Source organism: Esox lucius, chromosome 5 (assembly GCF_011004845.1).
Source record: "Esox lucius isolate fEsoLuc1 chromosome 5, fEsoLuc1.pri, whole genome shotgun sequence".
In the NCBI taxonomy this organism is placed as follows: domain Eukaryota; kingdom Metazoa; phylum Chordata; class Actinopteri; order Esociformes; family Esocidae; genus Esox; species Esox lucius.
In genome coordinates this window covers 29,949,680-29,962,874 of record NC_047573.1, presented here as the reverse complement: position 1 = coordinate 29,962,874, position 13,195 = coordinate 29,949,680, and the positions used below count along the sequence as shown (strand labels likewise).

The 13,195-nt window shown below is 39.4% G+C and overlaps 1 protein-coding gene across 1 annotated transcript in view; it reads left to right on the top strand.

Moving 5' to 3' along the window:
- LOC105028469 (E3 ubiquitin/ISG15 ligase TRIM25-like) overlaps positions 1–13,195 on the top strand; it is a 61,547-nt gene that overhangs the window by 38,048 nt on the left and 10,304 nt on the right. The window lies entirely within an intron of this gene.

The following is a 13,195-nucleotide window of genomic DNA, read 5'->3' as shown; positions in this document are numbered from 1 at the left end:
CACAGACCTACACGTGCTAGCCAACGGTATCCTGACTCCTCTTAGGTACCGGGATGAAATCCTCAGGCCCATCATTTATGCTGGTGCAGTGGGCCCTGGGTTCCTCCTGGTGCAGGAAAATGCCCAGCCTGATGTGACCAGAGTGTGTAGGCAGTTCCTGGATGAAGAAGGCATTGATGCCATTGACTTGCCCTCACGTTCCCCAGACCTGAATCCAAATGAAAACCTCTGGGACGTTATGTATCGGTGCATCCGATGACGCCATGTAGCGCCACAGACTGTCCAGGAGCTCACTGATGCCCTGATCCAGGTCTGAGAGGAGATCCCCCATCAGATGCATGCCCAGATGTCATCAGATGTGAATACAGGCATGTGGGGGTCATTCTGTACACATTACTGAATCACATTATGAGTTGCAAGTTGGGACACACTGTGATTTCAATTGTTTACTTTGATTTCCAGTGTGAGTTTGAATCCAGCCATCAATCAGTTGGTTGGTGATTTTGGTTTCCATTGACTGTTGTTACACAATTTATAGTAAAGATTTAGATCTTTAATATACACTGCTCAAAAGAATTAAGGGAATACTTAAACCACACATTGGTTCTCGAGGAAGGAAATATATTAAAGATCAAAATCTCTACAAGACCTAAGGGCCTGCTGATACTCAAACCAATTCCGTATAGTTTTCAAACGCAACTTCTACCCCGGCCATTACATTTTTCTTTAATATTGTGGAAAACAGAATGTTTATTAATGGAAATAAAGTGTACTCTTGTGCATCCCAAAAAAGCCTCACTGCTCTATGTACTTTGAGTGCTCTCTGTAGGAATTTGTTGTGATTATATTTAGAAAGGGGCAGCTATTCGTTCAATTTGTATATTTGTTTGCTTTGAAATGGTGAAGGGTGACTTGGGATCAAACTTTGGTTCTCCAACAGAGGATGATTTGCGATCAAACTTTTGTGGCCCAAAAGGGAAAAGATTCCAGCGAAACACAGCTGCCACACAGTTATCAGTGAGTGTAATAATGATATTTTCATACTAGTTAACTTTCTGTTTGTTTGGATTTGAAGTCAACGTATTTGCTGTCCAGAAGAAGGGAGATCCGATTACTAAATACTTTTTTATAATCCACTCTTTTAATTTTACATGAAAGAAAAGTTACAGAAAAGTTTGTGTCTGCTGTCAATTATAGTTCTTATAGAAAATCAGAATAGGCCAAGATTGGAATCGGCAGCTCATACTGCTCATACTAATCGGGATCAAGAAAATTGCAATTGTTGCAATTTCTAATAGAAACCAAATTAACCATACAAACTCCTTGGTTAATTCTAAGCAACAAAATATACTGTATCAGCAAACTATAGAGGTCTTAAGTTAGCCTACAGCATTGGAAATACCCTTTACGTAGCTCAGGACCTCGTCAATTCACTTACAGAACATTTTATAATGTCACCTCAATGAAAGTTATCCAAATCAATATAGATTGTAATTGTTTTGCTGCCAGCTACAGACATTACCATGATGAAACTGTGTGAAAGTATTTCCTATGTTATGTTAGCTAGAACAGAAAACCACATATTGTGGCCATATGTTTTATTGCATAGCAAGCAATTTAGGCTAACAAACAAGTATTATACTAGCCTATTTCTTTATAACAAGATTTTTGCCAAATGTATTCAATGACAAGAAAAACTGAGAGCACACATTGCTACAATCAGCTTTGTAACCTGTAAGTTGATAATAACTTTATGATATGCACTTAAATACCTCAGATGTGGCTGTTCTAATCAATGAAGGACATAACACGTATCTCGCCATTTGTTTTTCAAAAACCTAACTCCATTTGAGCTTGATTTTGGTTAAAATATTAATGATATAATGACACATGCAAGTATCTGACCATATATAAAGACACAATACCAACTTTGATGGTGTAGTTTTCAATTATTAAAAAAACATTGTTTTGGTTTTTTTTCCTGAAAAATAACAGTTTTGGACATAGAAGGTTTCTGCCTGACTGCGACGTGTGGTGTATAGATCCCATAAAAGTTTTTGTCATGTATTAGTATGGAACTAAGGAACATACGCAATGCTTAATGAATGCCAAATTAAAAAAACTTATAGCCCCATTACAACATTAAGATAAGTGGTCAACTCTTATTTTGAACTCACTTTTCCTGCTTTATGCTTTTTATTGTTTTCTTTAAGTTGTCATTGCTTTTGTTTCTGTCTACATGTAACTGTCTTTCCTCTAGATAATCTTACTTTACTGTGAATGCTTACCATGTTTGTCCTTTTGGACACAAAGGGGGACTTTATTTACATGATTCTTCAGTATTCAGTATAGCAATTCATAATTATGCCCTCAATTGTCCTTTTCTAGCCTATACTCTGTGTGTCCGGTCATGTTCTTTTATCAGAATGATTTATGTTACAAATGTTTATATCTGGTATGACTACAGAACCTAGGGTCATGCCTTAATCCCCCTATGCTGAACCCTTGAGTAGTAAATGTAGGGTATATTCTGTCACTTTGGTGGACACGGCTTCCAGATTGATTTGACAGGTGGGCAGGACATCCGGTTTGCTGGGTGGGACTTCTGGAGTGATGTATGCATGTAATTTATGATTACATTGATGTGTCCATGTTTGATGTTTTACGATTGATAAACACCCTGGACAAGTGTTATAACAGATGTGATATGTTTGATGTTTATCAAATGGGTCTTAGGGTTCCAGAATGTTAAATTCCCAGGGAATAAATAAGTGTTATTTTGGCGGCAAGTTGTTTGGTGTTTAACAAAAGGACGCCAGGGTTCAAAGTTCACGTTCAAAAGATTTATTTGTCATTTGCAATAAGTTACGGCAATGAAATGCTTGGTTTTCCTACTCCCGACAGTGCAGTTAAAAAGTAACAGTAATTATAATTTAAAAAAATAAGATAACACACTCAATCAGTGATACAACTATACAAAAACATCAATGAATAATACAACTATACAACCATAGTGCAATGTAAAAGTGACAGGTGTGCATGATATAAAGTGACAGGTGTGCATGGGACTATGGATGGAAGGGAAGATGGGTTCCCGAGCTGAGAAGCCTTACAGCCTGTGGAAAGCTGTCCCGTAGCCTATTTGTTTTGGACTGAATACTCCTGTACCTTCTGCCTGACGGCAGCTTGGTAAACAGTCCGTGGCATGGGTGGCTGGGATCTGTAATGATCCATTTGCTCCTCCTCCTACACCTCTCTGTGTAGAGATCTTGCAGGAATGGCAGGTCAGATCTTGTGATGCGCTCTGCTGTTTTAATCACCCTCTGAAGTGCTTTGCGGTGGAGGGCGGTGCAGCTGCCATACCAGGTGGTGACACAGCCGGTCAGGACACCCTTGATAGTGCATCTGTAGAAGTTGGAGAGTATCCTGGAATCCATGCCAAATCTCCTTAATCGGCGTAGGAAGAAGAGCCGTTTCCTGGCCTCCTTCACCAAGATGTTAGAGTGATGAGACCAGATCAAGTCATCACTGATGTTGACCCCGAGGAACCTGATGTTGTGAACTCTCTCAACTGCAGACCCATTGATGTGTATGGGGGCGTGGTCTCCCTGCCGCTGCTTCCTGTGATCAACAATCATCTCCTGAATTTTGCTGATATTGAGCTGGAGGTTGTTATCCTGACACCACAAAGTCAGTGACCTTACTTCATCTATATAGGCTGACTCGTCGTTGTCAGATATCAGGCCTATGATGGCGGTGTCGTCTTCAAACTTAACAATGGTGTTGGCGACGTGAGTCGTGGGTGAAGAGAGAGTACAGGAGCAGGCTCAACACACCGCCCTGGGGGGAACCAGTACTGAGAGTCAGTGAGGAGGAGGTGGTGTTGCCCACCCGCACCACCTGGGATCTGCCCGTTAGGAAGTTCAGGATCCATCTGCACATAGAGGGGTCAACACCCAGATCCCTGAGCTTAACTGCCAGCTTGTGGAGCACAATGTTGTTGAAGAGTGAAGAGTGGAAGGTCAGAGCGATTGCATCCTCTGTGGAGCTGTTTTGTCTGTAGGCAAACTGTAGCGGGTCAAGAGTTGCAGGCATGGAGTCTGTGATCTGTGTTTTAACTAGCCGCTCAAAACACTTCATGATGATAGGTGTTAGTGCTACAGGGCGGTAGTCATTAATGCAGAAGACATTTAGCTTTTTAGGCACAGGAACTGTTTGAAGCAGGTGGGGACCACTGACTGAGGTAGCGATAGGTTGAAGACATCAGCCAGTTTCACACACCCAAAAATACAATTGAAACGGCCATTACTTTGTTACACAGCGATACACACATTAATCCTCAGATGCAAGGTTTGTTAACCAAGTTTAGTAGCCCCCATTTTTCACATAATCTAGTTGACTCTCCTCCAAGCTCTCTGATGCAAACTCATTGCAATGATGGCAATGTTAGAGTTATACAACGTAATGCGTTTGACAACGTTGAATTATGACAGTTGATACGTTTCCAAAATACGGGTGAAGTTGGGGATTTTGTCACATTCTATGCACTCATTATGGCTGGCTTGGATGCTTTGAGTTTTAGAGCTTCAGACTTTGTACACGGGCCTAGTGATCGTCTGCAAATTGAGTTGATTGGGGAATCTCTGATATCCCCCGTACATGTGACCATGAGAGCAGATTAATATAATGAACGCATGTTTGGTAATTTACTGGAATGTGGTATGCAGAGTTATGCCGCGGTTATGATTGATGAATCACTAGAGCTGGTGGAACAAATTGTCAACAACCGTGAGGGTGGTGCCCCACAGTGTAAAGCTTAAACACTATTGATAGATTATCAATAAAAAAGTAGGCATTTATATGTGGTGTTGAATAATGATTCTACATGTTTTTCCGTTTGTTTGATGGGTATGTTGAACCCACAGTACACATATGCTGAGGCCCTGTTTAGTGGTTGTGAGCTAGTTTAGAGTTAGATGATTGTGTGACATTCACAGATATTGTTCGGTTTGAACATATGACATACAGGGTGTGTCATATGTTAGAGAGTGGTGTTATACAGATTTTAACACGTAGTGTTTATCATGGCTGTAAACATAGCTGTAGTGTTTGTCTTCATGAAAATTGCCATACCAAACCCTGTAACACAAAGCAGTGCCCGAACTGTAAGCGGATATGTTATTCTGACTTTGTTTATAGACAGGATAAACACTTGAAGCACCACAAAGGTGTGGGTCATTGGGTTTGACCAGAAGAAATACTGTATCAATTGCGACCGTCATCACAACGTTAGTATTACCAACAATAAAGTGCACAAGTGCACGGCTAACATGTGTCCCTATTTTAACGTGGATCTGGTGGTTGAAATTAATCATCAGTGTTTCATAAAACCCTCTAAGCCCGAGGACCCCAGTGAGCAATATATGTTTCATGATTTTGAGATAATTTCCAATCATGTGAATGGTATACACACTGCAAATTTTGTGTGCGCAATAAGCTTTGATAACGAGATGTGATGTTCGGACGGAGATGGTTGTGTCACTGCTTTTTTCCAAAAGTTTAGGCAACCAAAATATACTGACTGCACATTGATAGCTGACTACTCTAAAGGTTTCGATGGTTACATCTTGATGCAGTACCTTGCTAACAACTGCGTGAATGATGTGGTCATCGTAAGAGAGGGTTGTATGCGCTACAGTCTCAAGTTCCTGGAGTGTGGTGGTGTTGACCCATTCCGGTCAATTACGATTGCTTCGGCTTGCATGAAAGTCTTTTGCAACAGATTCCTCACCAGGGACACACTTGCATTGGTCCCCTCAGACAACTACAATCGTTGTAATAAGACATTCTCAAACAGCTCAATCCAATGGCGTGAATATGTGGCCTCTGATGAGAATATATCAATACAGCACGCCCTGAACCGGGGTGAAATGAAAATCGGTGCCTACTATGTTGATGGATACGCTGAACGCGATGGTGTGTACACAGTCCCGGTGACAAATCTTCAGTATGGGTTGATGCACCAACAATGGCTGACAAAGCTTGAGGCTTTAAAAAAAACAACACAATGTACATGGTCAAGACATATGGGAGTGTGATTGGAATCAGCTTAAAAACACATCTGCAGATGTCAAAGCTTTCTTGAAGACCATTGATGCTCCAGAGCGTCTTGACCCTCGGGGTGCTCTTTTTGGCAGTCGGACCAAGTTTACGGCTCAAGAAGGTGAGTCTATTCAGTATAACAACGTTTGTAGTCTTTACCCATTCTGCAACAAGACAAAGCCTTATCCGATTGGGCATCCAGACATAATCTTTCGAGATTTCAAACCGCTAGACACCTACTTTGGTATTGTTAAGACTACGGAGTGTCCACCGAAAGGCCTTTATCACCCTGTTTTACCGCACAGGGTCGGCGGTAAACTGTTCTTTCCCTTAGTGTAGATTATGTGCAGAGTCTGAAAACCAGGTAACTGACTGTTCACATACTGATTCAGAAAGAGCTTTAACTGGTACCTTGGTTTCTACTGAGCTGGTTAAGGCTGTTGAGAAAGGTTATCACATATGGATTTACATGAGAAAGCTAAAAGATACTCTGCCATTTTATTAAGATGTTTGACTGTTTTGAGACAGGGAGAGCTTGACACAAATACACTGACTTTAAGTCTACCCGGGTCTGAGAATGGGTCTGATGTAGTAAACATGACTGAGCCTAAGCAAACTGTTGACCAAAATGTTAACCTTGTTGATGACATTTTGGATAATGTACCTGCGAGGAGTAGGAAGAATGTTGAACATATTCTTAATAGAATGCACAGGTCTAAATATTTGACTTCATGGACTTCAAATGCTGAATTAATTTTCAAAGGAGAGATAATCAAGGATTTGCATCTGTTGGATCTGGTTAAACGTATGACAGAAACCATTCAAATTGCTGATGCTAGAAGACCATTGAGGTGGGGGGTAGTTTTTAGAGGCCATGGCATGTCTCACCATGCCTTTTACTACTATTCCAAAAGAGCTTGAAAGGCGTAAAATCAATTTGTATAAACAAACGTCTGGCGACACAATGAATGATTTAGCCACTCCCCCAGAAACTGGTTATCAACCAACCAAGGCTTTCTTTGTACCCCCTACCACAGACCCCACAAAATGGCTTCCATTTTAATGTGTTTTTATTGTATGCTTTATTATTTTTTTTATCAATTGTGATTCATTGTCAAAGTGTATGTTTTGTCTTAAATAATAGTGGTATGAAAATAAATCAATATAAAAAGACATAGCATCTTTATAACTCTGACCTCTTGTCATCAGATAGAGAAAGAACACACAATGTTGTCCACACGTGGTTGAAACTATGTCCTGTACTTGTTTTGAACTGTATTCCACATTCTCACAGGTTTGCAGAAATGCACTGATTGACTTGGGAAAATACGTAAAATCTGGGGGGTTTCCAAAACTGTCATAAAACCTTCCAACGCCATCATTCCTGATGTAAATAGCCAGCCAGTGCTCCCCGGGGTTGAATGCTTGAATGTGTTAACAATCATCATTGATGCAACATCCTGGACTGGTCCACTATGTAGTTGGTCGAATGCCAGCACACCATAGAAATGAGTCCTAGACAAAAATTGGTTCACCACATCGGTCAACTCTGTGGTATTAATTTCCATGCTGTTTTCCTAATAGTAGTCAACCATGACTTGTCACCGGTTTGACACTTAGATAATGGAGTACATTTTTTTATAAACAACCAATTAATTGTGTGTGGCAGAACCTCATCTCAAGTCGTACATTCCATGACTTGATCAAGGATATGTGCTGCCCACATTCCTCATCCGGCACACAGTTGAATGCATAAAAGGCATAGCCTTGTAAGAAGACCGACCTGTCAATAGCCAAGGCTTGGTCTTTTAGGTGTTTTCCTGAAGCTAAGACCAATTGGTAAAATTCATGCACTGCTGACCCTGTTGTGTAATTTGGTTGGAATGGTTTGCTAGGAAATTGCTGACTGTTTACATACGTAGCCATAAACTCCTGTTTGAAATTAAATAGATTTTTGATAACGCACATCCCCTGCCTCCATAAGACAGAACTCATCTTTACCGCGGACCATCCTAACATTTATGTCCACGCAGTTTAACATGAGTTTCTCTTGTAAGAAGATATCGCTATGAACAGGGCCAATCATTTCAAATGTTGTACTATCCGCCGAATAGGCTGCCCTTTTGGTGAGTCCATCATTCTCGCCTGCAGGGTCCGTAACATCCATGTGACCTGCAGCATCCTTGTAAAACAAACCAGCTGAAAACTGTGTCTTTAATGTATCACATCCATAATTCAGAATGCTCTCTATAACAGCTCTGTTGGGGTATTTGTTTCTACACTGGCTAATTAAACGATCACCCAAGGAGACAATGTGAAAATGGCTATCGGGTGGTTGAAAACCCCAACACATGCTCCGGCATCAATATTAGTTCCGTCAATTTTATTGACTTCTACACGTAGGGACAACAGTAGGTACAAGTATTGTTTTGACGTAGTCTTCGCCATTTCCTGCAATAAAGAACTCCAGAGGTTCTGTGTCTGATATTGCTGATAGGGTCGATATTTCAATTTCAATTTTTCTCAAAAGATGTGAAAGGAACTGTGAATAAATCCAACTCTGTTTTCATTCATTCGCCAGACATACGGTGTAGGAGTGCCATCTTCCTAAAATATGCTCTTAATCAACCTTGCGGTGTTCCCTTTGAGTGTGTATGTTTTCTTTTTACTGTGGCACTTGTTGTTGTCTCATTCTTGCATTTTTTACTTTTTGGTAGGCTCCACCTACCAGGTGGTCTCTTTATAACACCTCAGGTCATAACCATCAATCCAGATCCATCCTGCTGTTTTGTTTGTCATGACATAACACTGCTGACAACATCGCCAACTATATTCCTCACTGCAATTTGGTTTTGCTATTGAGAACCTACGCTTCAACAAAGGTATTGCCATCCGGAAAAGACCTCGGAAAAGGCCCCCTAGACCGGCCCCATACATTGCAGTGCTACCATGATACCCCGGTAAACTGTTACCGGCCTGTGTTGTGTAGTATTCAACATATCTTTGAGGATCATTGTAGGGTTTCTGAGGCCGCATTTTATAGTCTAAAAGATTGTTTGATGGGTCTGAAGTGTAATTTTGCAATCATCTTTCCTACTATGAATGAAACCAGCTGGTTTTCATCAGATTTTACTTCAATACAGATCTCATCGAACTGACTCTTACTAAGAGGTATGTAGTGTGGCTTGTCGTAGATCACTGTGACAACTTTGTTCTTTTTCCCTGCAATACATACAGTTCTCAACAGCGGGACATGACTTTCACCAACACGTTGATAATCAATTATACCTGTGTAGATGTATAGGGTGTTAAACACTCCTACATCAACACCTTATTTGTTAATCGTCAGTTTCCCATTGTAGAATTTAAACTCTATTAACTAGGATCAGGTGCCGGTTTTAAAACACAAGTACTATCTCAGTTATCATTAGTAAACACAAACAGAAAGAAACTATATAATTTTACCAAACTCAGTTCAGCATTTAAAATAGGACATCTAATTAATTCTGGGGAATGAACTCGCTTTAGCTGTATTACCCTCTTTTATTGGCTATGACTATATTGGATTCAAATTCAGTCCTCATGGGACACAGCATGTTTAATTAACGTTAAAGACTATCACCATGTGGGTTCTTCCTTCTACTACATATACAACATACAGTGATGGAAAAAAGTATGTTTGACAAAGAAATTATCAGTCTATAATTTTAATGGTAGGTTTATTTGAACAGTGAGTGACAGAATAACAACAAAAAAATCCAGAAAAATGCATGTCAAAAATGTTATAAATTGATTTGCATTTTATTGAGTGATATAAGTATGTCTTTTTTATGCAAGATTGATATTGTTTGGGAGGTCTTTGTTATGACAACTTGACCTTAACTGAGTCAACACAACCTGTCAATTTCTTTGTTATGACAACTTGACATTAACTTCAGACTTGGCAAGGCAGTTTCAGTGTCCAGTAGTACAAAGGGTGGGTGTAGTCAGTGATGGGTCACAGAGTTCAGCAGGGTTACAGTAGATGGAAAGAAAGTGTTCCTGAGCCTGCTGGTGTGGGATTGAAGAGACCTGTACCACCTGCCTGATGGAAGGAGGGCAGTTTGTGGCATGGATGTGAAGGATCCCTGATGATGCAACACACAATGGCCAGTAGTAGGGTACCAGTGATGTGCTGGGCGGTTTCCACCACCCGTTGCAGGGCCTTCCAGTCGGCTACGGAGCAAACGCCAAACCATGCTGTGGCGCAGTTAGTCATAACCTGTCATAAACATGTCATAGCAGGCCTGATAATCAAACTTGAAGAAACAATTTAGCTTTATGTGTTAGCATTAAATACAACTGTCATATCTGGTTGGTTTTGACATTGGTTGTCATGAGACCGTTATAACAGAATATTTATATAGAATATTTTTTATAATATAGAATATTTTTCTTGACCTCAAGTAAAGTGGCACAATTTGGACTTGTCATAAAAATGTGTTGACGCGTTGTTAACACTGTCAAATACATTCATAACCGTGTCATAAAAATTCTTCTGACCTCAAGTACAGTGGTACAATTTGGACTTGTCATAAAGATGTCCTTTAGTTTGTCAAATACTGTCAAAAAGATGTAATTCAGTCTGTCAAATGCTTTTAAATACCTTAACAAAAGCATTATATTTTCTTTATTGTTTTTTCACAACAAATGTTTCCTAAAAAAATATATATATATCAACAATCCTACTTTGGTAACCCTTTCCGATAAGGGTACATGAACAACCATTAACAAATGCAGTAGTTACCTTGAACGAACATTGATGAACAATGATGAACAAGACATGAACAAACGGTTAACAATGATAACCCTTACTTTATTAATGGTTTATAAATGAATTAACAAACAGAGTGTAGTGTAATTTGTTCATGTTGATACAGGACATCTATTCATGTACAATACCTAGTTCTTTGCATGAACAAAAGCCTAAGTGATATAAACTATTCATAATGTAATCACATTGAAAACATTATTTATAAAGTAGGCTAGATAGTGATAGTTTAACAAATTAACTTCATGTTAACACAAATAAAACATGGCTGAGTAAGTTAGCGAAGTGCTACCTGGAACTGACAAACACTTGACTGAAGCTAGCATGCAGCTAACTGGAGCCAGCTAATAACCAACCAAAGCCAGCTAACAACAAGGAACAAAGAACTAGTTAATCGCTAACCCTTACAGTGCAACGATTGCAAAGTTCCTAAACAATGCAGTTACAAAATTCTATCACATTAATCCTAGGGATATTGTCAGGAGTGATGTTTTCGAAAAAAACACAATTTACAGTAACAAATTCTTTTTTCCAAAGGAATGCACCACTATCATGGCATTTTACATACACATGGGTCTCTGTCATAGTTATACAATGACCACGCTTTTCCACGTTAGTATTGACATTATAGTAAGCTTGAAATAAAACAGTTTACAATTATATTGCGATTGTTTCTGGGGGATTTTCAAAGTAATCATCCATGCATGTGTTTTGGGTCAGGATTGACAAACACTGTTCATCTTCAGCCTCACTAGAAATTGTTCGATTCTTCTGCTTATTCGTAGGAAGTTAGTAGATACTAGTAAGCCTGTTACTGACTAATAAGCTGTTAAAACGGCCAGTGGCAAAGCAATACAGTTCACAGACGTTATGGTAATAAGAAACGTTAGTCAGTTTAACACAATCCTCAATGGAGTCTAGCGACTGCTGAAATGAGTAATGCTGTGGTTTAGTGGTTAAAGACAGTGCCTCTCATGTGGAAAACCTAAGTTCGAATCTATTGAGACCAACAACATATATTAATTATTTCTGGTGGATTCCATGATTCTCTCGTCTTTTCACTTGATGAAAAAGTTTGTTATCATCGCCTTTATTGATAGTTACTGTATAAATGTAATTCACGAATGAAAGAAAAAAGTATGTTGTTTTGTCATGAAAGAAAAAAATATGTTTTTATGCTTTGAAATGAAATAGCTTTGGCATACTCGCTAGCAATTGCTCAATTCTTATGACTATTTCAGTAAGTTAGTAGATACCGGTAAAGCTTATTACTGGCTAATACGCTGTTAAAACGGACAGTGGCAAATGGCATACATAGATGCTATTTGTGGTGGAGGTAAACTTAGTAAGAAACGTTAGTCAGTTTAACTGTATCAATGTCATTCACGATTGGCCAATTAACAATTAAAACGGCCAGTGGCAAAACAGGATTTGTTCAGGATATGCAGAAGCCGGGTGTCAGTATAAACAAGAGGCTATACTGTGGTTAACGAGACAGCCTTTCACCTTGGTGATGAGGGTTTGAATCTTGATATGGTAAAGATTTCTATTGCGGGCCCGCTGAACTAGGCTTGCCTGGTTTCTTTTTAAAATAGCCAAGGGACACCAGAGTATTTCACTTTGTCTAAGTTTGATCTGGAGTTTGTTCCATAGATAAGTAGCGAAGCAACTGAAAGCAGTGGTACCTAACATTGTGGAGACCAATGGAGTCGTTAATGTAATCCACATCTGTGAAAATTAGTCTAGTGGAAATTAAAGATGATACATATGGAGGTAATTTAATGTTTTGTATACAAACAAGAGAGCATGTCTCTCACATCTCACAGAAAAAGAGGCCCAACCCACATGTTCATTTAGTATACAGTGATTAGTATACAGTAACTATCACCAGTGGTAAACCTGAGTGCACAGTGGTTAGATAGCAGGGGTTTTAATGTAGTTGCAAAAGCATGCATATAGATGATATTAGACGGACATGAAAGTATACTGAACAATGTGTCTTCTATTAACAGAGGACAGACACGCCCTGTTTCATTAAAGGAACGAGCGTAAGACAACACGTCATGATAACAGCATTCATGGTAACAACATAGACCTGGTAGCAGACAATATAAAACAATACAACAGGAGACAGACATGATTAGACAAAGACAACAACGGGACAACATGACAGAACTACAATAAACAGGCACATCTCATGAAGTAGTTACAAACAAGAGTACATTTGTTATTGATCAGGTCTTTTAAATTGCCAATAGTGACAAAAGTACATTGTATTATATT